This window comes from Cheilinus undulatus, linkage group 1 (assembly GCF_018320785.1).
Source record: "Cheilinus undulatus linkage group 1, ASM1832078v1, whole genome shotgun sequence".
NCBI lineage: Eukaryota > Metazoa > Chordata > Actinopteri > Labriformes > Labridae > Cheilinus > Cheilinus undulatus.
In genome coordinates this window covers 22,936,930-22,964,289 of record NC_054865.1, presented here as the reverse complement: position 1 = coordinate 22,964,289, position 27,360 = coordinate 22,936,930, and the positions used below count along the sequence as shown (strand labels likewise).

General features: G+C 38.2%; 1 protein-coding gene across 3 annotated transcripts in view; it reads right to left on the bottom strand.

Annotated features, from left to right (window-relative positions):
• Positions 1 to 24,052, bottom strand: part of LOC121513608 (myocyte-specific enhancer factor 2A-like) — a 97,792-nt gene extending 73,740 nt beyond the window's left edge. For all 3 annotated transcript variants that reach the window (XM_041793465.1, XM_041793475.1, XM_041793455.1), the window contains exons 1-2: positions 23,943 to 24,052; positions 11,273 to 11,363 (exon numbers count right to left, since the gene is read on the bottom strand). The gene's annotated coding sequence lies outside the window, so the exon portion shown is untranslated. The remainder of the gene's footprint in view (positions 1 to 11,272; positions 11,364 to 23,942) is intronic.
• Between the last annotated feature and the right edge of the window lie 3,308 nt (positions 24,053 to 27,360).

The following is a 27,360-nucleotide window of genomic DNA, read 5'->3' as shown; positions in this document are numbered from 1 at the left end:
ATAATATTGAAAACAGTCAAATTAAAACATCTATACATTTTTTCCTTTCATTATTCCTCTTAATGTGAGTATTCAGTCTACATGCCATAAAAACAAGGTCATTTCCTTTCTCTGTGTATCTGACCGTTTTTGATTGTTTTCATTCTTGAATCAATTCACTGGAGATCAGCTGATCTCCAGCTCAGTGAAGTCCTCTCTGTTTAATATCATATCAGTGGGCTCAGATGTATTGATTATGTCACCAAATCAATCACTCTAGTACACATGTTACAGTTGTGAATAAAGGGGCTGTTGTTACGGTGACAACTGAAGACTTCTGTTTGTGCTGTGTTTAGCATTAGCATCTTAGCTAAACTTTAGCTCCTCCATCTTAACAGGTGAGATTTATGAGCTGCTGTAGTTCTTAATTGCTTTTCTCCAAAGCGTACAGACAGGCAGACATTTCAAAAGTTATCCTTCCTTCATATAAAGTCCACATGACTTTATCCTGAGGTGTAGAACTGTAATAGAAAGACGTTTAGGCGACGACCGGTGAAACACATCCAGCTACCTAGTGAGCACCTACAGAGAATGGAATTCTCTTCTAAAGGTAAATCACCGCGGGTCCCGCAAGATTACAGACGCTGAGCCAAAGCATGGCGGAACGGGCTAAGAAAACAAGCAGCAGAGCCTCATGAACTGATCTCTAACGTAAAAACCGGTCCAAATGCTGGTTCGTGCCGCTTTTTTACCGGTCCAGGGCTCCGCGGACCGATGCACTTGGACCGCTGACGTAAAGACCGGTTAACTAATCCATATCGGACTATCTTTACACCACTAAAAACCTCAGTTTAGAAGTTTTAAGACAAAAACCTCTCATATCACGGACATCATCCACTGTCCTTAAACAGTCCCTCTTTCACCCCCACCGCTTCAAATAATAAAAGCCCTTATCATTTTATGCACAAATAATTTGTGGCAATTGTAAAATCCTGCACGTCTTCAAAATATTCAAACACTTATGAAAAGTGCATGTGTATTTAGTTCATCTGTACAGAAGTCAAACAGAACTGCAGAGCAAGAAAACCAGAAGTTTTAAGCTGGTATTAAGTCCCATTTTCATACTAGAAGAGTAACAAATGCCAATGTAGAGTGACACTATATTGATAAAAAGGAGTAGTTTTCTTCTCTGCCATATAATTTATGGATAAATGCCTGCCCCCCCCCACCTTTTTTAATAGAATATTGAAATATGTAAATGCAGTCTGTTGTAAGTCAGACTGATGGAAACTCTAAAATTTGGATCTTCAAGTCATTTAAATAAGTTTACAATCTGCAGCACATTGGCTCAGTTATCAGTAGGTATGTCGCCGAGCATTCTCAAGACTGCAAGGTTCTGCTGATAGTGAGAAGACACTCATTTGTCATCTACTGCACCTCTTTGCTCCCTTTCTGATTCCTGATTTTTTTGCATATTAATCACACTTAAATATTTCAGATTATCAAACCAATTTTAATATCTCAGAAAGACAACCTAAGTAAATACAAAATGCAGTTTCTAAATGATGATTTTATTTTTTAAGAGGAAAGTAATCCAAATCTATCTGGCCTTATGTGAAAAAGTAATTGCCCCCCCTTGTTAAATCATGAGTTAACTGTGAATAACCACAGTTCTTGGCCTGATTACCACCAGATTTGTTGAATCAAGAAACTACTTAAAAAGAAGATGTCAGACAAAGTGACATAGGCTACAAGATCTCAAAAAGAAACGCATCACGCCATGATCCAAAAAAATTCAACAAATGAAAAACGAAGTCACTGACATCTATCAGTCTGGAAAAGGTTACCAAGCCATTTCCAAGGCTTTGGGACTTCAGTGAACCATGGTCAGAGCCATTACCCACAAATGGAGAAAACTGGGAACAGTGGTGAACCTTCCCAGGAGTGGTCGGCTGACCAAAATAACTTCAAAAGTGCAACAAAGACTCATCCAGGAGGTCACAAAGGAACCCAGAACGGCATCCAAAGAACTTCAGGCCTCACTGGCCTCAGTTAAGGTCAGAGTTCATGACTCAATCATAAGAAAGACACTGAAGAACAAAAAGGCTCGTCTCACATTTGCCAAGAAACATCTTGATGGTCCCCAAAACTTTTGAAGAAATATTCTGTGGACTGATGAGACAAAAATTGAACTTTTTGGAAGGTGTGTGGCCCATTACATCTGGCATAAAAATAACACAGCATTGATTAAATAGAACATCATGCCAACAGTCGAATGTGGTCTGTCTTGAGATGGGTAAAATGAGTTTCCGTCCAGTGCCATTTGCACTGCGCCCAAAGATGGAACCTGGACTTCAGAGTTTGGTGGCATCTGGAATCCTGTCAAAAGTTGAGTGGAATGATTAGGTAACGCCCATTGTCCCAGTGATAAAAAACAGGCAAGGCTGAAAGAGTTTGTATATGAGGAAACTTTTTAGTGAGTGTCCATCCTATGCTGCATAACGTGCAGTACCCACTGCCACACAGAGGATATACAGTATTTGCATCACTAGCAGGAGGAAAGAAGTTTTCAAAGATTGACTTACCCTAACTGCAGATGGAGGTCAAGAAAACAAGCAGGAAATTCCTCACAATCAATACACACACAAAGGACTGTTTTAATACAACAGGCTCATCTTTGGTGTCGTATCAGCTCCGGCAATCTGTCAAGCATGTATTTAAGCCCTCTCCTCAGACTCTACTGCAATGTCCCATCCTTTTTGTGTTTTAATTTTTTGGAATTCTTTTTTTTTTTTTTTTTTTTTTTTAACCTTTGCACTTAATTTACCATAACAAAGAGTGTCCTGTTTATGTTAGTGAATAAAATGTTCACCAATTAAATAAAATAACCTTAAATTTATTGAAAAGGACTGCAGTTTCGATAACCCTGATATAAAGTAATTATAACCAGTGTAACAGTCAGATATTTTTTTATTATAGACTACGGGACTTCGTAAAATCTTGAGTCTGTCCGACTCGAGTTTGAAGCCTTAGAGAGGTGAGTAGGTCTTCAGCTAAGCCTGCAATCCCATCTGTGTGCCTCGCACATGGACACACCTCTCTCTCTCTGTGACTCTCTGGTGTGGTGAGATAAATTAACTTGTAGCATGCATGAGTTTTCTTGTAGGTGAAATATTATGTCGCACGGTACTGCCCCGTGTTGAGCTACGTGATGTTTGAAGCAGCTGCTTTGGCATGCTTTTATTGCTTAGGAGGGGGCAGGGTGAGTGTTTGTGAAGTGAGGCATGAGTTGCGCCTCGCTTCGTGATCCCTGGTACGTATATCCCCAGATATACATTCTTTTTTCTTAAAAAAAACAGCATTTCAGTCAAAGCAAAGCAACTTTTTTTTTCCCTTTTCTTGTCTCATGTTCAGTACATCACAGGCTGTACCTACTATCACTGAAAGTTCTAAATAACACTTAATGGAACGAAGTATAATCTTCACTAATCTAGAAATCTAGAATTATAAATCTGGGACACTGTGACACTGTGAATGGTTACACCCCAAATATCGGCTATAATTTATTTGTAAATATCAGCATATTAGCTACCGCTAAAAATCCAATACTGTGCATCCCTAATATTTGCACAGCCAAGATAATAATTAGGAGCTATATATGGCAAATGACAGTAAGTAATGGCACTCTGCTAGATTAGCAAAAACATGATAAGAATGATGAAAAACTTCAAATGGGAATACATGATGGAGACAAACTCCCATTTTTTAACACTCAAACAAACACATTTTGGTTTAGTTTTGAATTTTAAAAAGAGTTTTTCATCTCCACATATTTTAGAGTGGTTACTAAGAGGCTCTTTTCCTGGTTAAAATGCCCAAAGAGGTTTCCACACGGAGACTGTTTTTCTAAATTCAAGTGAAGCAAAAGAAACCAGCTTAGGAAAATTCATCTAGAATTCATCCTACAAAAAAAATGTGATGTTTGTAATGCTAAGAGATAAGGTAACAAATAGGCCTTAATGATATAAAAGAATGAAAACATAAACAGACAATATAGACTGCATGTACTGATCTCAACTCTGTGCAGATGAGTTTGCAGAGCCACAAACTTCAGGGAGAAACATCTCCAGCCTCACACATTCTTTTGATCTGCTAAATGATATTATAATGAATTCTTTAACATTTGTGTTTGTTCCTCTTCTCATTGAAATTCTGTGCTTTCAGCAAAGTTACATCTTCCTTTTTATGTTGTGAAGAGATGCTAAGTAGATCTGAGGCCTCTATCCTGAGGGTCCTTCATGCAATCTCCTATTCCCCCACCCCTAACCCCCACCACACATACCCCAACATCTCTCAGCTTACTGGGTAAACAGTGGACTCTTCAAAGTTGGTATAACGTACAAGGAGAGTTCAATCAGAGTCATTATGCAAATCTTTCCATGTTCATTGATCCTGATTGAATCTTTCATCAGTGGGGTACACTCAAGGATAAAACACTGCTTCATGTAAGTTTCAGTGAATGGCCCATAAAGAATTTCATATTTAAGATACTGTCTGAGTGTATTATGGAGCTGAATACCTGCCATAATCTCAAAGCATACATTTCAAGAGGCAGGTTTTGATGGTAAATTTAAAGCTAGTTTGAAGTTCAATGCAAATTAGTGCCTCCAAAGTGCCAGCCAACACACTACTACGAGGCCTGACATGAGGAATATGGAGGAAGTTGTGCATTAAGGGAAGTCATCACCCTTTTGCCCATAACATACAAACAAGTACCTTTTAACTTCATCTACTTATCACAAAAGAAAGGGGGAGAGAAAAGTTTTCACATTCATAAAAATGTTGGATTGGTTTACATTGTGTCTGATGTCACAGCTGAAGCATGCAGCACAAATTTATTAATAATAAATTTCAGATCCCTTCTCATCACTGATTCACCCCAAAAAGAAGAATCTCAATCTGGCTTTAGAAGTGGTCATAGTACTATCACTACTGCCATGGCTGTGACAAATGATCTCATTGGTGCCTTGGACAGAAAACAGCATTGTGCCACCTTATTTGTAGATCTTTCTAAAGCGTTTGATTCAGTCGATCATGAACTTCTTCTTGACAAACTCAGGTATGCTGGCTTTGGTTCCATGGCTCTTAAATGGTTCAAAAACTACTTAGCAGGTAGGACTCAGTCTGTCCAAGCAGAGGGCCACAATTCAGACTTTCTGGAGATAACAAAGGTGTGCCCCAAGTTTCCATTTTGGTTCCTATCTTATTCTCTATTTTCATAAATGATGTAAGTAAAGACATTCAAGCTAAATTGCATTTATATGCGGATGATACCATCATCTATACATCTGCTCCCTCTGCAGAAGAACTTCAGACTGCATTTCAGCAATTACAAAGCATTTTGGAGGGTCTAAAATTGGCTTTAAATGCCCATAAAACAAAGTCTATGATTTTAGCAAAAGCTTGCTTGCAAAGCTTTGACAATTCAAAAATTTCTATGTCTGATGGCACATTGATTGAAAGGGTGTCCTACAAATATTTGGGAATATGAATTGATGAAAAGCTTTCATTTAATGTACACATTTTTAATCTAACTAAGAAACTCAAATTGAAGATCAGCTTTTACTTTAGGAATAAATCATGCTTCACATTCTCTGCAAAGAAAAAACTTGTGGAAGCCACTTTTCTATCTGTGATTGATTACAATGATATACTGTATATGCATGCAGCCGCCTCTTTCCTAAAGAGACTTGATTCAGTGTATCATGTTTCTCTACATTTTATTTCAAATGCAAAATCTCTCACTCACCACTGCATTCTTTATGATCTGGTTGGTTGGACATCACTAAGCATTCGTAGACAACAACACTGGTATATGTTCATCGATAAAGCTCTGCTAGGTAAACTCCCACAATACCTCAGCAGCCTTCTCTCTATCAGCTCTAGCAGTTACTATCTGCGAGCCTCCAGGTGGTTGCTTCTGAATGTTCCCCGGATTTTTACGGATCTGGGCAAAACGGCGTTCTCCTATCATGCACCATGGTCACGGAATATCCTTCAAAAATCTCTCTAATTAAAAACACTCATATCCTTTAATGATTTTAAGAGTATCTTAAAGAATGCAGTAAAGGAGGAATGTCACTGTTTTTCTTGAGAGGCCACTTTCTCGGAATAGCTGTTACTCTGTTTTTATTGTTTTAATATTTTAATGTTTTTACTGTTTTATTGATCATTTATGTATCATGTATCTGTACCTGTTTTAAATCACTTTTGACTTTGTATGCTACCTTGGCCAGGTCTCTCTTGTAAAAGAGATTTCTAATCTCAATGGGACTTTCTGGTTAAATAAAGATTAAAAAAAATAAAAAAATAAATATATATATATATATATATATATATATATACAGTTTTTTCAAACACACAATGCATATTTTACAGTTTGACTTGGAAAGATCAGAGCGCTGTGCTGTAGTGACAAAGCATGTGCCATGCTGTGATGCGTAAGGGTAGGGTCAATGCCTTACGAGGTGTCCAGTTATCAGGGATTAATGGACGACGTGGAGGCCTGAACCATCTAACGCACAGCGGAGGACAGTTCAGGCTTCCGTGAAGAGCCCAGCTTCAGTTTCTGAGGAGTTGGGGCATTTCTTGTTTCACACATAGCTTAAACCGACATATCTACAGCCATTTCTTACAGCTAATGATCACAATATCATAAATTGCACACTTTCAGATTCTGTCCTCACTCGCTCTACCACCTATACTTCTGTACTCAGCTGTTCACAAACAAAACTATCATATTAACAATCATATTACTGTAAAAATCAGTAGGTCGTGGGTGGGGGGTTCGAATAAGTTCGAACATCAAGTTGTTATATTCAAAATTTGTTCTAAATTGTTTTTTTAAAAAGGTGACAGCCCTACATGCAGTCACAGTGATGGAAAATAAGTCCACAACTGCTGCTGCTGCTTAACATCTCATTTTTATCAAAAAATTAATAAATAAGTAACTTACAGTCAGCTCAGTGAACAACACAGAAGTCATCTGAACTTTTTTAATGTTCTCTTATTTCAGTTTCAATCCATAACAATTCACTTTTTGTTGGTGGGTCCATGTTGAAATATTTAATCTACCTAAAAAGTAGGTCGCATCCAAGAAGAAAGTCAATTACACTAACATAGTAGAAATTCAAAAATGGCACAAAAGCATTTTAAAATGCAAAACAATTTACCTTAAAATGTAAGAGACAGGCAGCAATTAATTGGATAAACGATTAAATTAGCCCAAATTAAAACCCATTCATTTTTCTCTGTCTTTACACCGCGTTCCACATTATTATGCAAATGATATTTTTCTCTGATTTTCCTAAATATTAATGCAAATGACAGTCAGAATATTTTTCAAGTCATCAGCCATTAGAGCATAATTCAAATGTTTTTGAACAAACTTCATAATGACAAAAAATATTTTTTTTTAAATAAAAATCTCAAAATGCACTGTTCCACATTATTAAGCACAACAGCTTTTTAAAACATTTTATAGGGTGTAAAGAACTGAAAATGGTCATTTGTAGAAATTGCAGCATCATTTACTGAAATCAAAGCTATTTCAATCAAAAACATCTTAACAGGACAAGTTCCATGTTAACATAGGAGCCCTTCTTTGATATCACCTTCACTATTCTTGCATCCATTGAATTTGTGAGTTTTTGGAGAGTTTCTGCTAGAATTGTTTTTTGCAGGATGTCAGAATATCCTCCCAGAGCTGCTGTTTTGATGTGAACTGCCTCCCACCCTCATAGATCTTTAGCTTGAGGATGCTCCAAAGGTTCTCAGTAGGGTTGAGGTCAGGGGAGGATGGGGGCCACACCATGAGTTTCTCTCCTTTTATGCCCATAGCAGCCAATGACACAGAGCTATTCTTTGCAGCATGAGATGGAGCATTGTCATGCTTGAAGGAAATATTGCCACAGAAGGCACGATTCTCTTTTTGTACCATGGGAGAAAGTGGTCAGTCAGAAACTCTATATACTTTGCCGAGGTCATTTTCACACCTTCAGGGAGCCTAAAGGGGCCTATCAGCTCTCTCCTCATGATTCCGGCCCAAACGTGACTCTGCCCTCTCCTTGTTGACGTCCTGGCCTCATTGGGACATGGTGGCCATCCACCGACCATCCACTACTCCTCCATCTGGACCATCCAGGGTTGCACGGCACTCATCAGTCAACAAGACTGTTTGAAAATGAGTCTTCATGTATTTCTGGGCCCACTGCAACCATTTCTGCTTGTGAGCACTGGTTAGGGGTGGCTGAATAGTAGGTTTATACACGACTACAAGCCTGTGGAGGATCCTACACCTTGAAGTTGGTGGGACTCCAGAGGCACCAGCAGCTTCAAATACCTGTTTGCTGCTTTGTAATGGCATTTTAGCATCTGCTCTTTTAACCTGATGTATTTGTCCATCAGAAACCTTCCTCATTATGTCTTTATCTGCACAAACCCGTCTGTGCTCTGAATCAGACACAAATTTCTTCACAGTATGATGATCACGATTAATTTTTCCTGAAATATCGAATGTTTTCATGTCCAAGGCATTACACTATTTAACACTTTTCAGCAGCAGAGAGATCCCTTTTCTTTCCCATATTGCTGAAACCTGTGGCCTGCTTAATAATGTGGAACATGTGGAAAAGTGCATTTTGAGGTTTTTATTTTAAAAAAAAATTGTTATCATTATGAAGTTTGTTCAAAAACATTTGAATTATACTCTAACTGCTGATGACTTGAAAAATATTATGACTGTCATTTGCATTGATATTTAGAAAATCAGAGAAAAACGTTGTTTGCATAATAATGTGGAACGCGGTGTATTTGTTCTCTCAGTTAGATGTGGTTTTGAATGGACTGTGTGGAAGTTTCTGGTATAACCTCTTCTTCACCTCCAGAGTGAAAGTCTCCATGTTCAGCCAGCATTACTGAAGTGTTGGCATCATTAACAACAGTCAGAACTCTGAGCAGACCCAAACCCACTCTGGTCTGGCTCCTGTCTCTGTGAATCAACACCGAGTTTAATTAAGCCAAACCACACTGCCATTGACCCAACATTACTGTTTGAGTTGGCAGGGCCGAGGGAAACCTATTTACTGTGAGCAACAAAGACAGTTTTATACGACTGCAGGGAAGTCGATTGCAAGGCTAATATTTAGAAATTGTTTTATTTGATTTCTATATTTATTGAGTGTAATTTCTGAGCTCCTCTGCACCATTTTTAGCATCAAACATGCGGGTGTGTGGCCCAGTGGTCAGACGGACAGCAGCCAGAGGTTTGGCTGGTTTTAAAGAAGCAGCTCAGGCATAAATACTGGGGCAACCCCTCAGGAAGAGACCCTAAACCTAACAGATTAGGAGCTTCACTAGAGACCACAGCAGCAAGAGGAAAGAAGAGGAGACAAGAGGAGATGAGATGAGATGAGATGAGAGGTCCTTCACTTAAAGAAGAGACTGCTCCACACAGCGCTGCACCGTCTATAAACCCTGACACCTCAGTACTATTGGCACTTAATTTCAAACAGGCATATCTGCATCACATGATGCAACTTTGAACATTTAAGTAACATTCTGTGAAGGGCTCGACTAATGGTGGCTAGCCTTGGTGAACTTCAACCAAAATTCATTGGACATTGTGGATTTATGAAATTCAAACAGCACAGAAAGTCAAACAGTTGTGATAATTCAATTTTGGCAACTGGGTAACCATATCACAATAAACTGGACAGATTTTACATCTGTCTTTGAAACGCACTTTAAAGACGGACTGAGATGCCATTTCTTTGGCAGCATGTGGAGGTCACCCAGAATGCATTTTCACATTAGTCTGACTGAGTGTACGCAGCTTTCTCTTTGAAAAGTATTTCATTAATTCTTACTCACCACTCTTGGCCTTACTTGATTTATTCTCATGCTTCTTGATTACTGCTAGCTCTTATATGTTTTTATTTGATACACAGATTTCTTTCTTCAGTCTGCTGGTACCTGTTTATATCATTTGTCTTAATGTCTGTTTGTTTTCACACTTTACTTTCACAACCATGTTTCTTCATTATGTAGCACTTTTATTTGTTTCAGTGCTTTACAAATAAAATGTTTAATTATTTTGCATCCTGTAAAAGATTTCTTTCAGTGTAGTTCTTTCAATTCACTAATAAACACGTGAAACATAGGGACAGACAGTAGGGGAGGTCATGCACCAAACAGCTCATGGACCCTTATTTGATCCTGCAACCAGTGTGTCAAAAACTGTAGCCTCTGCATATGGGCACCTCCTGCTCACCCACACCTCTGCATCACCCCTGAGAATGCAACTCTCCCTGTCTTTGTGCTAGACTTTTATCATTTCATGACAATGTTTCATAAATCCATTGCATAGAGTATGACTCAAGAGCCTGTAGTTAGTGTTTGGGAAAGGTAGGATCTTTGAAAAAAATCTCAGAGGGTGACTGGACGAACATTTTATCTCATTTAGTACGGGCAAATCAGAGAAACAATGACATAGTGGGCACGTGTAGCTCCAGAAAGTAGTTATCGTATAAGAAATTGCAGAAGCTATTGTTGTCAGTTATTAGTGAAGCTAGTGAGACAAACACATGCCAAGTTGTCATGAAGCAGAAAAAAAAAGTTTCTTTTTTCAATTAAAAAATGTTCCATAGTTCTCATAGAACTGCCATTGTAGCTATTACTAGCCATTGTTTACCAGCTTCCAGTACAACTAAACCCCGTCCCATGACTACTACAAACTCATGCCGAGGCCAGTCAAGAGAAGAGCAAAAACATGTTTTCTGCAAAAAAAAAAGCTTCAGTGCTCTTTGCTCTTCTTGTAAATAGACATGTTGCTAACTTTTAATACATGCTGCCACTATACTAAAGCTACATCCAAGCCAATCCGTACACCTGAAGCAATTGTTTACCGACTTGCAGTACAACATAATCTTGTCTGTAGCTACTGTCTCATTCTCCTTGAATGACACTGAGTGGTCTTTGCGATCTCAGACCAGGCATAATTTTTTTCCAATTGGAGTTTTGCAAGATGGATCGGTATGATGACAGACATAAAATCTGGCCAACCCACTGGCTTCGCGAGGTTAGTAAACTGTCCAGGAGAGAAATACAGACAAACTATTGCCAGGCTAGGGAGAACAGACATAAAGCTTGTTATAAATTCAAACACCTGGGTTAGATTTTGCAGGAACTGTTGCAAGAAGAAATTCTCTAAAAGTAAATCAGACTCAGATTTTACCTGAAGTGTTTGTAGGAACTCCTTCTTGGATACAACCAGGACAGGTAGACTGCAGACTTGTCACATAGAAATCCCTCCTCTAGCTCAGAGACTGAAAGGGAAAACAGGATACGCTTTAATTTATTTTCTTAGAAATTATTCTCCAGACAAACTGAAAAAAAATTACAGCTGAAATTAAAACTGCAGCTACAATGGCCAAAAATGCAGGAGAGCATATGAGAACAGTATTTATTTCTCCTTCTGGAGCAGACTGCCAGAGTCCCAAATGAACCACACGTAAAATAGAATCCATATCCACATGCAATAAAACCACAACTGAACTTTTAAGATCCATTTTTACAAATCAGCCATGTCTGCATTAGAAAGGGATGTTCCATGCACCTTATAAAATATTCAACTATTGAAATTCTAGTGCACTGAAATGATCCATGCTGTTCAATAATCACATCAGTCTGGATGTTAACATTAAATAGGATACATGAGTAGCACATAAAAAGCCCCCAAAAACAGCCAGCTGAGCCACTCTTCATCGTAGCTTTAGCCTGCATCACTACAGCTCATCAAAGTGGATAAGAAATGCATTAAGTCCACACAGGAGCAGCCTGCATTAGCTCGAGTCACTAAATGGGGCTATGTAATTGAAAAAAACTAAGTCAGTCAGTCAGTCAGCCACTGAGGACTTAAAATAGCCTCTCAAAAAAGCACACACACAAACACTCACAGTGCAGCCTCTATTTCTTCACCGTTTAGTGCAAAAGAAACAGGCTGTCCTTCAGAAGTGTTACTATTCCTGTTTACCACAAGGCCCTGAATATCTGTCATTGCTGAAACCAGGAGGGAAAGGAAATACCACGAAGGGGAACATATGGACACATCACAGCAACACACAGCAGGTTAACAAGTTTGATTTCCACATTAAAATACATGTCTGTTTGCACAGACATGCCTTATATGTTCTCATTTTTAATATCCAATACCAATAGAAATATATTTGGATGAGTCCAGTTTCTGGTCTAATTTCCTTTTAGGACCTTCAGATACCAACTTTTAGTCAGTTGGTCAATCCAGATTTTCTTCCTTAAACTGAAAGGATACACTTACAATTTGTTGAACTTTACTCTAATGGGAGATGATGAATGCATACGTGCAAAAATGCGTGCTGGTATAACACCCAGCCCTAGCTCAAAGTCCACCTCTTGGATTGATGCAGATCTATTGTCCAGCCCAACCTCAAAGTCTACTTCTTGGTTAGATCCATGTTTTCTCTACAAAGATGAGCATCTCTGCCTTGTTGCAACTCAGTCTGTTTCTCTTCTTCTTCAGGATTTGGGAAGCAGCCTTATCTCCAGCACTGCTGACAGGCATGCCAATCAGTTGTGCATCAAGCTGCACTAATGTACTTGAGCCGGGGATCTCATTAGGTAGCGGTGCATAAAAGTGGATTTTTTGTTCAAATCTTATGTTAACAGCCTTTAATAAATTACTATTTGTCTTTTTCAACTCCATGATCAGGGCCTGCTAGTGGTGTAAAGATAAATCAATATGGACCAGTTAACTGATCTCAACATCAAAGGTCTGAGTGCATCACAGAGCCCTGGATCGGTAAAAATGAGGCATGAACCGTTCTTGGGACCGGTTTTAACATCAGAGATCGGTTCATGAGGCTCTGCTGCTTGTTTTTATAGCCTGTTCTGCCATGCTCTGGCTCAGCGTCTGTAATCTCGCATGATCTGCGGTGAACTTTTACCTTTAAACGAGAGCTCCGTTCCCTGTAGATGCTCGGGATGAGCTGGATGAGTTTCACTGGTCATCGCTGAAGCATCTTTCAATTATAGTTCTGCACCTCAGGAAAAAGTCATGTGGACTTTAGATAAAGGAAGGACAACTTTTGAAATGTCTGCCCTTCTGTATGCTTTAGAGAAAAGTGATTAAGAACTACGGCAGCTCATAAATCTCACCTGTTGAGACAGCAGAGCTAAAGTTTAGCTAAGATGCTAACACCAAACGTAGCACAAACAGACCAGAACATAAACACTTGGAGAAGTCTTCAGTTATCACCGTAACAGCAGCCCCTTTATTCGTGGGGTTTACAACCATAACGTGTTTACCAGAGTGATTGATTTGGTGACATAATCAATACATCTGAGCCCACTGATATGATGTTAAACAGAGAGGACTTCACTGAGCTGAAGATCAGCTGATCTCCAGTGAATTGACTCAAGAAAAAAACAACAATCAAGAACAGCCAGATACAGAGAGAGAAGAGATGTTTTTGCGACATGTGACCAAATACTCACATTAAAAAGAATTATGAAAGGAAAAAAGAGCTGTTTTTGTTTGACTGTTTTCAATAGAACCCCTTCTCCTGTACCAGCAGACACACAGAGCTCTGTCTATCCAAATGTCCTTATAATTTTAAATTTGTTTTAATTTGTGCTTCTTGGAAAAATTTGATATTAATTTTTACAGTTTTGGGGATTAATAATGCTAAGAAAGATACAAGTACAGAAGGACCAACAAGTATGTAGCAGTAGAAAGTCATTTAAATATTAATCTCCCAACTTACTGACAAAGTGAGACACCTGGGCAAATGTGTGATGAAAACTTTCTTAAACATAATTTCAGAATGTTAGCACATGAGACCTGTCAGGCTCTTTTATAAATAAGGTCAAATCAGTTTAGATTATTATAAAATTAGCTTATTTTCCCCTTTTCCTAACTTTTGTTAAAGCAAAAAGTTATTTTGATTCTATAGCTAATCACATTGTACTGGACTGAATTGAACCCAACCGAATCAAATCGAACCAGACCGAATCGTTCTGTATTTTAATGAATCATCAGTGAATCGAATCATAGCCTGTGAACTGAGATTCAAATTAAATCATCTTGAGAAGGAGAGATTCACACCCCTAGTGGCTAACCCCTTGTGAAGAGGACTTTTCAGGGTCCTTATCCAGGGGATAATGTCAGCAGCCAATAAATCCAATGCACTGACTTCTCTTGTCAGCCTTTCAAATGGAGAAAGACTTGTAATTTAAAGTTCAACTTTTCTCCGCTGCTGTGCAGTTAAAGCTGTAGGGAGATCATAGTTAGAGGCACATGTCACAAGAGCGTGTTTTTGTTCCAAGAGGCTTTGCATCATGTACAACATATTCCACTGGGTTGAGATGTCCTGCTGCAGTCTTTTGGATCTAATAGGCTCCAAAAACTAACGGGAGAATATTTAAATAGTCCCACTATTTTTCAGCCATTTGCAACAACATCTGGGATGCTGCGCTGGCTGTAAACACAATTGTAGTCAGATGGCTGGTGGGTGTGCCAGTCTACTGTCATCGCTTTTGACATACTTTAGCATTATCTCTCAAAACTGTCTGCAATTTAGATTTGTCTATTTTCAATGTCACACTATTTGCCGATGGACCAGTGACCGTTAAAAGGACAACCATTGGCCGATGCTGATGATAGGCCAATGCATTGGTGTATCATAATTTTTAACAATTTTGTTCCAACTCTTTTGCTGTGATGGTTTTAATGCATCCAAAAATGGAAACCCACATCAATAGAAAATACCCCTTGGACTATACAGAAACAATAATGCCATACCAAAGTGTTTCCCTCACCAACTGATATTGATTTTATGGCTGACATGAAAAGGTAAATATCAAACATATCCTGTAATTACATTTCTCCAGCAAATAAGACCAAATGTGTTAGATTAAATGGGCTGTGATCCCAGAAATGTTTCTACACAGGTTTTGGTTTTCATTTATGACACAGTATCACATGTCAAACTGACCATTTTTGGAAAAGGAAAACCGTTTTAGGACTAAATCATGGAGTAATAAAACATCTGTCAGTGTAAGTTTAATTATTTCTTATAAATGTTTCTACAATCAGCACCATTTATTTACACTGATATGGAGAGTTCAGCCCTGTTATGTCACATCCTTCTTCGTTGTATGCAAATGTTGATTCAAGCCTTTAACTAAGTAGTCATTATTCATTAATATAAATATATTTTACCTTTAAAAACCTAAATAAAGAAAAAAGCACCACATCACATCGCACAACTATAAAATAAAATGTCTCTGCTCCAGACTACAGTATGGAGGGTATCTGGGCCTGGTCAGAGATAACTGAGGGGAGCTGAGGGGGGGTCTACTCCCTGTGCTCTCAGCAGTCTGACAGGGTGGCAGTGTAACCATGACCTGATTACCTGTCCCCTGAAGCCTGTAATCACTAAAGCCAGCAGACAGCCACTGTCAGTGTGCTGACGGGGAGGATAATTGGACGTGATGCTACATGCTGCTAGCCCTGTTAATGAAATATGAAAACAACAAGCTGGGAAAAGGCAGCAGAGCACAGAGAGGCTCAAGATTCAGAGTAGGATATGTTTTGTATCTTCACAAGCTGCTTTTCATCTTATCTGCCTGTTAGGACTTTAAAATGTTGGCCTGTGTGGGATCATGATCTGTGGACTGAACTCCATGCCTTTACTTCTTATGACACAAAGAAAACCTACTGCTGTTAGTTTCAGGTTTTCTTTCTGTTCATAGACAGAAGGTGGTTGTTTTTATAGAGAAATAAAGTTTACCATCTCTAAAGTCATGTCACAAAGGCAGGACATGATGTATAAAGGGCAAAGTGGAAAAGGCAGAAGCTAGTGTCCCCTGCTATGATGTCAGTTTTGACCTTACATCAATCCTACACGTATTTGGACATATTTTGAATAAAAATGAAAGTGTGTTCAAGAGCACACTGTCAAGCAGGAAATCTGAAGCAGCTTTGTAATGTGCAAGAAGAGTGCACGGTCGTCACAGGTGTCATTTTTTGTCATCACCAGTCCCTGCTTGCTCATCGGTAATTTTCAGAAAATCTCCTGCTAGTCAACAAACTTTGCAGACATTTTCTTCAGTGTAAGACTAACAAGGCTGTTATGGCTTTGGTGAGAGTGTGTGACTTAATAACTCAGCAACACCCACAACAAAAAATCAGACATTTAGAACCTAGAGTTATTCACTGAAGTAAGTACACTCATCATAAGCAGACCTATAAAAATCCCACGCAAATCCCAAAAGGAAGTCAGCCAACTTTTATTTGATTTCAAAATGACGCCTATTTTTAGTCATTTTGGGTGTCAAACTCAGAACAATCTCCTCCTGGAGGTTTCATTTGATCCTACTGTTTTTGGTCAGCTTATGGTAGACTCCTTGACAGTTGTTGAAACCTCAACCTGACATTTTTCTGTTGTAAGACTACAGAAGATCACTGTAACTCTCACATACAGATTTCTGTTCTTTTTAAAATTTTGAACTGTTGCATAACAATAGTCCTGACCTGAACATCTCTATGAAAATGTGCTGTAATAGTGAGTGCAACCTAGCTGTAGACCCACCTCTTCTAGGGATGCACAACAATACTAGCATGATATCAATATCAGCAGATATTGGTTAAAAAAGTTTATTCTGAATTATGAACATTTACGCCAATATTTAGAACCAATATATCAGCTCTAAATAAAGGCTGAATGTACAAACAAGTTTGTCATTTTCATTTCATCCCCATTTTTCATTTTAAAAGGTTTTTGAAGTAGTTACATTTGTAAAGTTTGTTCCTTTGTACATTTAAACTTAAAAGTCTTTTTAAAAGACTGAAGTTTGTCCCTTTATTTTCAAACTTAAACTCTGTTAAACCTCAGATAGGCCCTATGATCTCCCATTAAAGGAATCATGGACGAAACTGCAGAATTGGCCAATAAAAATGGAATTTACAATTTAACATGGAAGTTGCAGAAATTGAATGAATTTGACTGAAATGCTGTATTTTTTTAGACAGAGGAATGTATATCGGGGAATATGTTCCTGGGAGAACACTAAAGCGGGGAACAACTTGTGCCTCGCTTCTAGGGGTGTAAATCACCAGTTTCATCCCGATACGATTTCGATATTTTGGACAATGATACAATATTTTCCGATATCACAAAATCTGCCATGATACAATTTCGATTCAATATGGGGCCCAGGATCGATATCAGACGATTTTGTCCAAAAATTTCACACAAGCTAGCTTGGACGCTGCCTGGGGCGGAAACAGTCAACTGGCGTGCGGGGGAAAATTTCAAAATAAAAGCTTAGTTTGAAGCATTCATTTAGATCAATGTTTTGACTTTCCATCGATCTGACTGGATCATCAATCAACCAGTCGACATATCAATATACATCGATTAATCTTTACACCCCTGCTCGCTTCAGAAACAATCACCCTGCCCCCTCCTAAACAATAACAGCATGTCAAAGCAGCTGCACAAAACACCAGCAAACATCACGTAGCTCAACACGGGGCTGTATTGGCTGAGATTAACAAAACTCAAAACTCATCCGTGCATCAAGTAATTTTACCTCACCACACCCGAGAGTCACAGAGAGAGAGAGGTGTGTCTGCATGAGGCAGACGTTCACCCCTATGAGGATTCAAAACCGAGTTGGACGGACTCGAGATTTAATGAGGTCCCGCAGTCTAAATGATGTTACATTCAAGTAACAGTTAGCTTAATAATTCCTCCCATGGATACTGTAGTTCTCTTTGGTTGCTTAACGAGCAAATACGTAGTGGCCTGATATGAGGCAGACGTACAGACAGCGAGGGTGAAGAGAGACGAGGAGAGAAAAGTTACATCAGGAGTAGAACACAATGCAACATCAAACTACATGGACCATTACAAACTGTAAGAGTAAAGAAAAGTTTAGGTAACAGGTTTACTTTTAACTTTTTAACTTTAATGTGACGTTCTTATTAAGTTACTATCACTCTGTGTTTAAGAGAACAGAAGCATTTCTTCATTTACATTATAAACATCAGTTAGGATGGGATTATACATGTGGATGTGTCTTAAAATGTTGGAAATATCTGTTACCCTGGTTATGTTTATTTTAAATCAGGGTTATCCAAACAATGGCTTCTGAGCCAATTGTGGCCCTTTTTCAATAAATTTAAGGTTATTTCAATTTAATTAGTGAACATTTTATTCATTGACATAAACAAGACATTCTTTTTTATGGTAAAATTAATAAAAAGGTTAAAAAATGGAATTTCAAAAAATTCAAACGGGAAAAAATGGTATTTGGAAAAAAATAAAGTGGAATTTGGCAAAAAATAAACGGATTTCATAGGGCCCTAGATGAGGTTTTGATGTTGGTGTGCTGTGCCTTTTTTTCTCCACACATAGCGTTGTGTGTTCTTTCCAAACAACTCAATGTTGGTTTCATCTGTCCACAGTTTTTTTTTTTTTTTTTTTTTTTTTTTTTGCCACTAGTGCTGTGGAACATCCAGGTGCTCTTTTGAAAACTTCAAACGTGCAGCAATGTTTTTTTTTGTTTTTTTTTGGACTGTAGTGACTTCCTCTGTGGTGTCCTCCCATGAACTCCATTCTTGTTTAATGTTTTACTTATTGTAGATTTGTAAAAACAAATGTTAGCATGTGCCAGAGATTTCTATAAGTCTTTAGCTGATACTCTAGGATTCTTCTTCTCCTCATTGAGCATTCTGTGCTGTGCTCTCGCAGTCATCTTTACAGGAAGACCACGCCTAGGGAGAGTTGCAACAGTGCTGAACTTTCTCCATTTGTAGACAGTCTGTCTTACCGTGGACACATGAACATCAAGGCTTTTAGAGATAGTTTTGTAACCCTTTCCAGCTTCTTGCAAGTCAACAATTCTTGACTGTAGGTCTTCTGAGAGCTCTTTTGTGCCAAGAATGGTTCACATCAGGCAATGCTTCTTGAGAACAGCAAACTCAAAACTGGAGTGTGTTTTTTATATGGCAGGGCAGCTTTAACCAACACATCCAATCTCATCACATTGATTAGACTCCAGGTTGGCTGACTCCTGGCTCCAATTAGCTCTTGGAGAAGTCATTAGCCTAGGGGTTCATATACTTTTTCCCACCCTGCACTGTGAATGTTTACATGTTTTGTTCAATAAAAACAAGAAAACATATCATTTTTTGTGCAGTATTAGTTTAAGCAGACTGTCTATTTTTGTGACTTAGATGAAGATCAGAACACATTTTATGACCAATTTATGCAGAAATCCAAGAAATCCCAAAGGGTTCACATACTTTTTCTTGCAACTGTATAAGGGGTGTCCAAACTATGGCCCGTGGGCCAACTGTGGCCCTTGGTCCTTTCAAATTGGCCTACAAGAAATCCATGACAGGGCGCACATAAGAACATGAAACTTTACTCTGTTTCTTAGTTTGACAAGGAATGCACAGTTTTGGGGTTACAATATGGGGATATCTACAAATTAATTTCAGCCAATATCAATACCAATATATGTATAGACCAAACACTTCAGTTTCTGAAGCACAGAACAAAGACACAAACTCCAGTCTCTAGAACACATTAAAGTAATTAGGATAAAAACAAAAAAGACTTCAGCTGTCTGTTGGTCCTGCCTAAAGTTTAAAAAAATGGATGAATACAAGCAAAAGGATTACAGCAGCAAATAGCAGCATGAATGGGGCTCACTGGCTCCTCTGTCTGATCTCAAGGTCCAATCATACTGCTCTAATCATCCCCAAGCACCAACACTTCTATAAAACTAGTCAGCTTCCAGCAGTTTGCTCTTGTTTTGTGTCTGAATGTGGAGATGAACCGTCAGCATCTCTCTTCTCTGATTGGCTGTTAGCTTTGTTAAACATTAACTGAGAGCTGTATTTTAGGCTGTTTTGGTTTTGTTTTACAAGTACTTTCACTTGCTGCACATACGTGGTTTTAGAGCTGTAACAAACATTTTATATATTGTGCTACAGGATTTTTGTTCTGTGCTACAAGATTGGCGACCTCTGTAGCACCAGTGTTATGGGCAAAAAAAGTTATTACAGCCCTGAGATTAAATCCACGCCAGTAACTCTGATATTGAACATCTATTTATCCATTTATAATCCATTTTTTGATAAATCTGGCAGTTAGCCCGTCACAATATTGTCTGTTTGTATCCCAGAATGCATTGCGACTGGGCTGTGACAACCAACAGGAAGCTGTTCCAATCTTCATGTCATACTTTGCTAAACAGGGCATGTACGGACTTATAAATTAAGAAGAGAGTCTGAATGATTCACAACAGAACACAGGGAGGCTGTAATTTGTCCCTCAGAGTCACTACACTTTAAATAATGACTCAAATTCAAGTGCAATGACTTTTTTTTGTAAAAATGTGATTATTTTGATGACTTTTGCCACAGACTTATCATTTTTTTAATTCTTTACCCCCAAAGATTTGGATGAACAAGTTTGTGTATAAAAAACAAACTCGCCATTAATGTTTACTGTGTTTTAATTCATAAACATCTTTGAGTTTTAATTTCTGATTCGTTTTTTTCTTGCAGTGTACCTCAGCATACGATACACGAAAGGTAGTCCACAGTGATGAGGAAATCTGGATGCACTGATTCAGCAACATTTGATATACTGCTTAACATGCATAACGACACATTGTTGACACGTTGGTGTCAGTTTTACCTTTTAACCGGATTCATCCATTAAATTCACTTCTCTCTAACATTAACTTGATTTTTCTCGCTATCTCAGTCTTCTCTGGCCAAATATCCTCTGTTCATGCAGACCTCATAAATGATGTAAGAGCCAGCACGAGGAGTCATGTATGCAGTGAATGGGAAATCTGATGAGTACAATATACTTTAAATCAAAATAGTGATATGTGGCACCAGTGACATGATAAATGAATTGCATGAGTTAGGATAAGATTATTTGGGCATATCATCATTCTTTTCACCCGTTGTGACTTCTGTTTTAATTTTTATTGTGACTAATGAACAAAAAATGAACAAATTACTTCACTAAAAGTTGGTGAAAGGTCTTTTGCAGGGGTATCCCAATCCCAGTCACGTTTACTGAATCGGAGCTGATATAAGCAATGTTTTACTGACAGCAGACAGCAATTTGATCCGTTCAGGTCAGCTGATCATTTTTGTCAGCTGTCCTAAATGGTAACCTGGAAAACCTTCCTTAGACAGTGTTTGGGAAAAAGCAGAGCCTTTGTAAAAAAAAATAGGAGGGTGATTGGATTAACGGTTGGTCTGTCGCATCTTTACGGGCCGATCAGAGCAACAAAACACGTGACGTCGTAGCCCCAAACCAAGGTGTGTGTCATGTCAGGAGAGAGCAGAAAGGCCAAAAAGATTGCAGACAAGGTGATTGAGATGCTGGTTTTCCAAAATAAGAACCTTCACTTCATTTTAAGGTAACAGTAAAGAAATAACAGAGAGGGAAGAAAAAGGTCTGTAGTAGCTCCAGTGCAACTTTAAAAATATCACTGCAATGACAAGGGTGCCTTGTATTTGACATTTATCTCAGATTAAGTCACTAAATTATAACAGGGATTGTATCCCTATTCAAGTCAATTTGCTTACACCACTTTAAAGCAGTGTTAAATTCGTCGACTAAAACTATGACTAAAAATGTTCGTCAACAGCCTTTTTTTCCATGAAAACACTAGACTAAGACTAGCCAGAGATAGATTTGTGATGACAAAAACTGACAAAAAGTAAGCTCAGTTTTCATTAAGATGACTAAAAACTAGACTAAAATGTTATTTAGTTTTCGGGGGACGTTCAAAACCCGTGAGATTTCTCCACTGTGGCAAAATCTGTCAAAAAACAATGCATCTGTAGCTATTCTGCCTCTCAGCTGTACAAAGCAGGGACCCCAGGTTTGGCAGGGGGCATAAAACACACTACCATGATTTGGGACCTGATTTGGGCAAGAAAATAAATACTTGTACTAAAAGTGAAGACTAAAATATGAGGACTTTCTATGGACTAAAACTAGACTAAAATGTTTTTGAGTTTTTTTCAACTAAAATAAGACTAAAAATAAAAAAGGTAGAAATGATCAAAATGTGACTAAAACTAAAAGACATGTAATCAAAAGACTAAGAATAAAATCAAAAATAGCTGTCAAAATTACCTCTGCTTTAAAGTGGAACAGAAAGTATTTGAATTCACTTCTTTTGAATTCATGTTTTTTTTTACTCCTTCGGTCTGTCAGCTGTTTCGACCACTTCAAATGCATTGTTGATTCTTGTCTGAGTTGATTCAAACACCGCCCTAAGTAATTATACTAATTTACTTTTGACTAATTATTAAAGTGAAACAGAACTATTACACCACTCAGAGTTGAAATTTTTGTTTTTCGGTGTTTGACCACATTGTTAGCTGTACTAAGTTGAATGGAATATGTTAGATACATCTAGTAGTTTTTCTGTTTCCTTAAGTTATTTTTGAAACAAAAAACACTGAAACTTTGACATAGGCAAATACGAGTATAAGACTGGGACTCAGAATTGGTAAATATTTAATATTTAAAAAAAAAAAAAACAGACTAGGATTAGAGGCCAAAAATGCAGATCCAGACATCCCTAGTTTTTTCCCCGGTTGGAAAATATTGGAAAAACCTTAACTGCACCCCAGATTAAATAATCAAAATTTCTTTGGTATCATTTTCAATGCAACTGTTTCCAGCAGTAGCTTGTTTCCAAAAGACAACAGAAACTATAGACCCCCTTACTCATGATACCAAAAAGTACTAAAGATCTGAAAGTGGCATCTATTTCCTTGTCCACAGAAAAGGAGTGTAAATCCATCAAAAATTGCAAGGAAACTCTTGCATGCTGTCAAAATTACACAAATAAGTTGCCAATGTTCATATTTAGGCAATTAATATAGTGTTCAGGAGTGTTTCTGCAATTTTTGATCACTGAAAACAAGAAAATACCCAATACTGGGTAAATAGAGGACTTCCAGTTTTTATTAGGAGGGTTAAGACAGGTGTTGATATTAAGTAGCCTATAATTTTATTGAAGTGTAACTCAAAGAAGCATATAAAACACTAATTCTGCTTTGTAAAGTGTTCCTGTGTAATGTCTAGTACTTTGGCTTTCTGGAGTGGTGTGTGGCTGGAATTATAACATTGTAAAATATCAAAAATATTTATGAGTTTAACACTTTAATATCGCTCCGAGTTCATAACTGAAAGTGCTGGTGGTGCCAGAGTTAAAGCTATTGCATTTATGTAGGTCTACGTATTGTTATAAAGTCATTGTCACTGTTAGGGAGTCTTACAGTGGGCTGTGATTGTGGGGCTGAATTGTGAGTTACTTTTTTGGTTTAAGCAGCCATATGCTGTTATCATCAATAGTAATCACCGTAGAAATACTGCAGTTGGTTTTGCCTGAATACATGTAGAGGAAAAAGACGTTACAGTCTACTAGTATCACTCTGGGAAACATGGGGAAACTGCCCAAGCTTTGTCGTGTTTATCAAAGTTTCATGAAGCTCTCCATCAAAGCACTTCACTTCTCAGAGCATGTACAATAAAAGTACTGTAACGCACTCAAATTCAGGGTTATTTTAGCCTGTATATATCACAAAGAAAGGAAAATAACCGCCATAAAGCGGATACTGAGTTGTAGTTTAGCTGTTGAGAGCATCCACTGTCATTATTTCAGGCTGTTTTGGAAACTAACGGACCAGGCTGTAATGTGTTAACGAGAATACCGAAACATTGTCGTCTCCCCTCCCTCTCTGTTGATAAAACACAGAAAATAAGCAACGTAAAGCCTTGAAACGTATAAAAACTGACTCCACTTACCTCCTTGTCCTCCCGGTGCTCCTTTAAAAACGGATAATTAACTACCAAAGCGTCTCCAGCAGGCACACACACGAAGATCCGCTACAGTAAGGAAACTGACAAACTCAGAGCTGCGCGAGGATATGACCCGCCCACCAGCGTGCGTGTACTGCTACGTAATCGCGCGCGTGTGGTTGTCTCATCATAAGTTCAGTTTTGAGTGTTTTGATGATGCAAACAGATGAGTATGAGTTTGCATTTACGTATAAAACATACAGGAAACGTCCATGTTTCAGTCAGTGTGTATGTGTTGGGAATATGATATTGGGCATTGTTTCATTTTTAATCATTTCCATCAATTTAAATATGGATTTCATTGGTAACTTAACACGTTTTTATTGTTTAATGGTACACTTTTATCCAACTCCAATTCCAAAAAGTTGGGTTGCTGTGTAAAATTCAAACAAAAACAAAATGCAATTACAACAAGCAACATAAACAACCTATCAGATTTGGAAACTTAGACATTTTACCATTTCATGAAAAACAATCAACTCTTTCCTTAAAAATGTCCAAATGGTATAGCCCAGTGCTGCGAGATAATGCAAGTAAATTCAATTTAACCATAGTAAAAATGTTGCTCATAAATGGGGGATTTATGTTTTAAAAATACATTATATTAGTGTATTTTATTATTTTAGTAATATTCTTTCTGGGGGCCCAAAATCCCTAGCTACACCCCTGGCAGTAACACATCTAAAACAGAAGGGATGGGGCAACAAAAGGCTGGAAAAGTAAGTGTTACTAATAAAAAAAAGAGGTGGAGGAGCATTGTGCAACTAATTAGGTTAATTGGCAACAGGTCAGTAACATGACTGCATATAAAAGGATCATTTTAGAGAGGCATAGGCTCTCAGATGTAAATAAGGGCAGAGGTTCAACAGTCTACAAAAAACTGTCTAAAATAGTGGAATAATTAAAAAAAATTCCTCAACATACAATTGCAAAGCCTTTGAATACTCCACCATCTACATGCAGTCCATAATATCATCAAAAGATTCAGAGGACCTGGGGATTTCTCTGCCCAAAGGACAAGGCCAAAGGGCAAAAGTGGATGCTTCAGTTCTTCTGGCTCTCAAGAGGGAGTTCATTAAAACAGGCATGATTCTGTACTGGAAATCACTGCATGGGCTCAGGAACATTTCCAGAAATCATTGTCCGTCAAGTTGGTCCTGCCATCCACAAATCCAAGTTAAAGCTGTATCATTCAAAAAAGAAGCCATATATGAACACAATGCTGCTGTCTTCTCAGGGCCAAAGCTCATTCAAAATGGACTGAGGCAAAATGGAAAACTGTTCTGTGGTCAGATGAATGAAAATTTGAATTTTTTTAAACCTCAGACTTTGTGTCTTGTAGACTAGAGGACAGGGACCATCCAGTTTGTCATCAGTGCACAGTTCAAAAGCCTGCATCTCTGATGATATGAGGTTGCATTAGTGCCTATGGCATGGGCAGCTAACACATCTGGAAAGACACAATCAATGTTGAAAAGTATGTAGGGGTTTTAGAGCAACCTATGCTCACATTCAGATGACGTCTGTTTAGCAAGGCAATGCTATACCACATACCATATCCATCACAACAGCATGGCTTCACAGTAGAAGAGTCTGGGTGGTGAACTTTCACTGATAGTAAACATTTTCTGCACACGAAAAATCCAGCAAGGAAGACCCAGGACTGTTGTGCGCCTTGAATCCTAAATGAGACAAGAACAGGACAATATTCCTCCCCTAAAACTCCACCAACCGCATCACCTCACTTCCCAGACATTTACAGACGGAAAGAAGAGGGGATGACACACATCGTTAAACATGGGCCTGTCCCTACTTTTTTAGATGTGTTGATGCCATCAAATTCAAAATTAACTAATGTTTTCATGAAATGGTCAGATGTCTCAGTTTCAAGGATTCTTTTCTTTTGCCTTATGTTTGTGTATAATGAGGTAACCCCATAACTCACAAGGATAGCAAATAAAGTGACAAAACCTAAACTGCATCTGATAAGATGAATTGGGTTGGATACTTTGAGAGCATTTTTGGTGTGGGCAAGAGGATATGAATCTCAAACCAGGTTGTGAGCACCGTTCCCTGAAGAAGCAGATCAACACAGTTTGATTTAGATTTAAAACAAGATGACTGTGTTCCAGCCACTCACTGTAGTGTTGCTAGGTGACTTAGCAGGAGCATATATGACTGCATCATCAGCATAAAAATGAATGCCAACCTCTGAAAAAGTTTTGACTAATCATTTAAAACAGACTAAAAAGTAAAGGGCCAGGAATAAACCCTTGGGGGCTACCCAGTGTGTTGTTTAAAAAAGACATTTTTTTTTTCTAGGACAACTTTTACAAACTGTTCTCTATTCTGAAGGTAAGACTCAAACCAATCAACACTGTTTGACAGAAAAATTAAATGACGATAATCAGTCAGTGATGCCAATTAAGTACATCACGACACCATAATGTCTCATTTCATTAAAAAAAAAAAAACCTTACAGACAGCCGAGTGGAAAAGTCCAAAGTCATCTGCATCTTGTGTTATCAACATTAACATTTTTATTGTTCCTTATTTCTTTTTCAATCCATAGCAAGCTCATTTTTCCATTAAGTTCATGTCATAATCATTGATCTACACAAAGTTTCTTTTTTTTTCTTAAAAAACAGAAGCAGCTCTGTATCCAAACAGGAAATAACGAAGCCTTTGTTTAAGACAGTACAAAACCCAAAATGAAACAACAGTTTTAGAGGCAAAATAATATAATTTTAAGATGTTGAGGTTTATTGAGATCAACCACAAACATTTAAATAATTATCAAAAATGTTATTTTAAACAAAAGAAGCTGCTCAATAGTACTTGGTATTATTACACTGATGAATACCAGGGCTGAAAAAGGAAGAGATTATCTACTCATGTTACTTTAATTCATACAGTCAGTTGGTGTATTTGTGCTTCTTTGAGTTATTTTTATCCATCCATCCATCCGTCCTTCTACCAATCCATCCAGGCATCCATCCAGGCATCCATCTACCAATCCATCCATCCATCTACCAATCCAGGCATCCATCCATCCATCCAGGCATCCATCCATCCATCTATCCATCCATCCATCCATCCATCTACCAATCTACCAATCTATCCATCCATCCATCCATCCAGGCATCCATCGATCCATCCATCCAGGCATCCATCCATCCAGGCATCCATCCATCCATCCATCCATCCATCCATCCATCCATCCATCTACCAATCCATCCATCCAGGCATCCATCCATCCATCCATCCATCCATCCATCCATCCAGGCATTCTTCTGACTCCATGTTACAGCCAACATCTGTTGTTTCGTGCAGTTTGATTTTGAAGTTAACTTAATTAAACCTA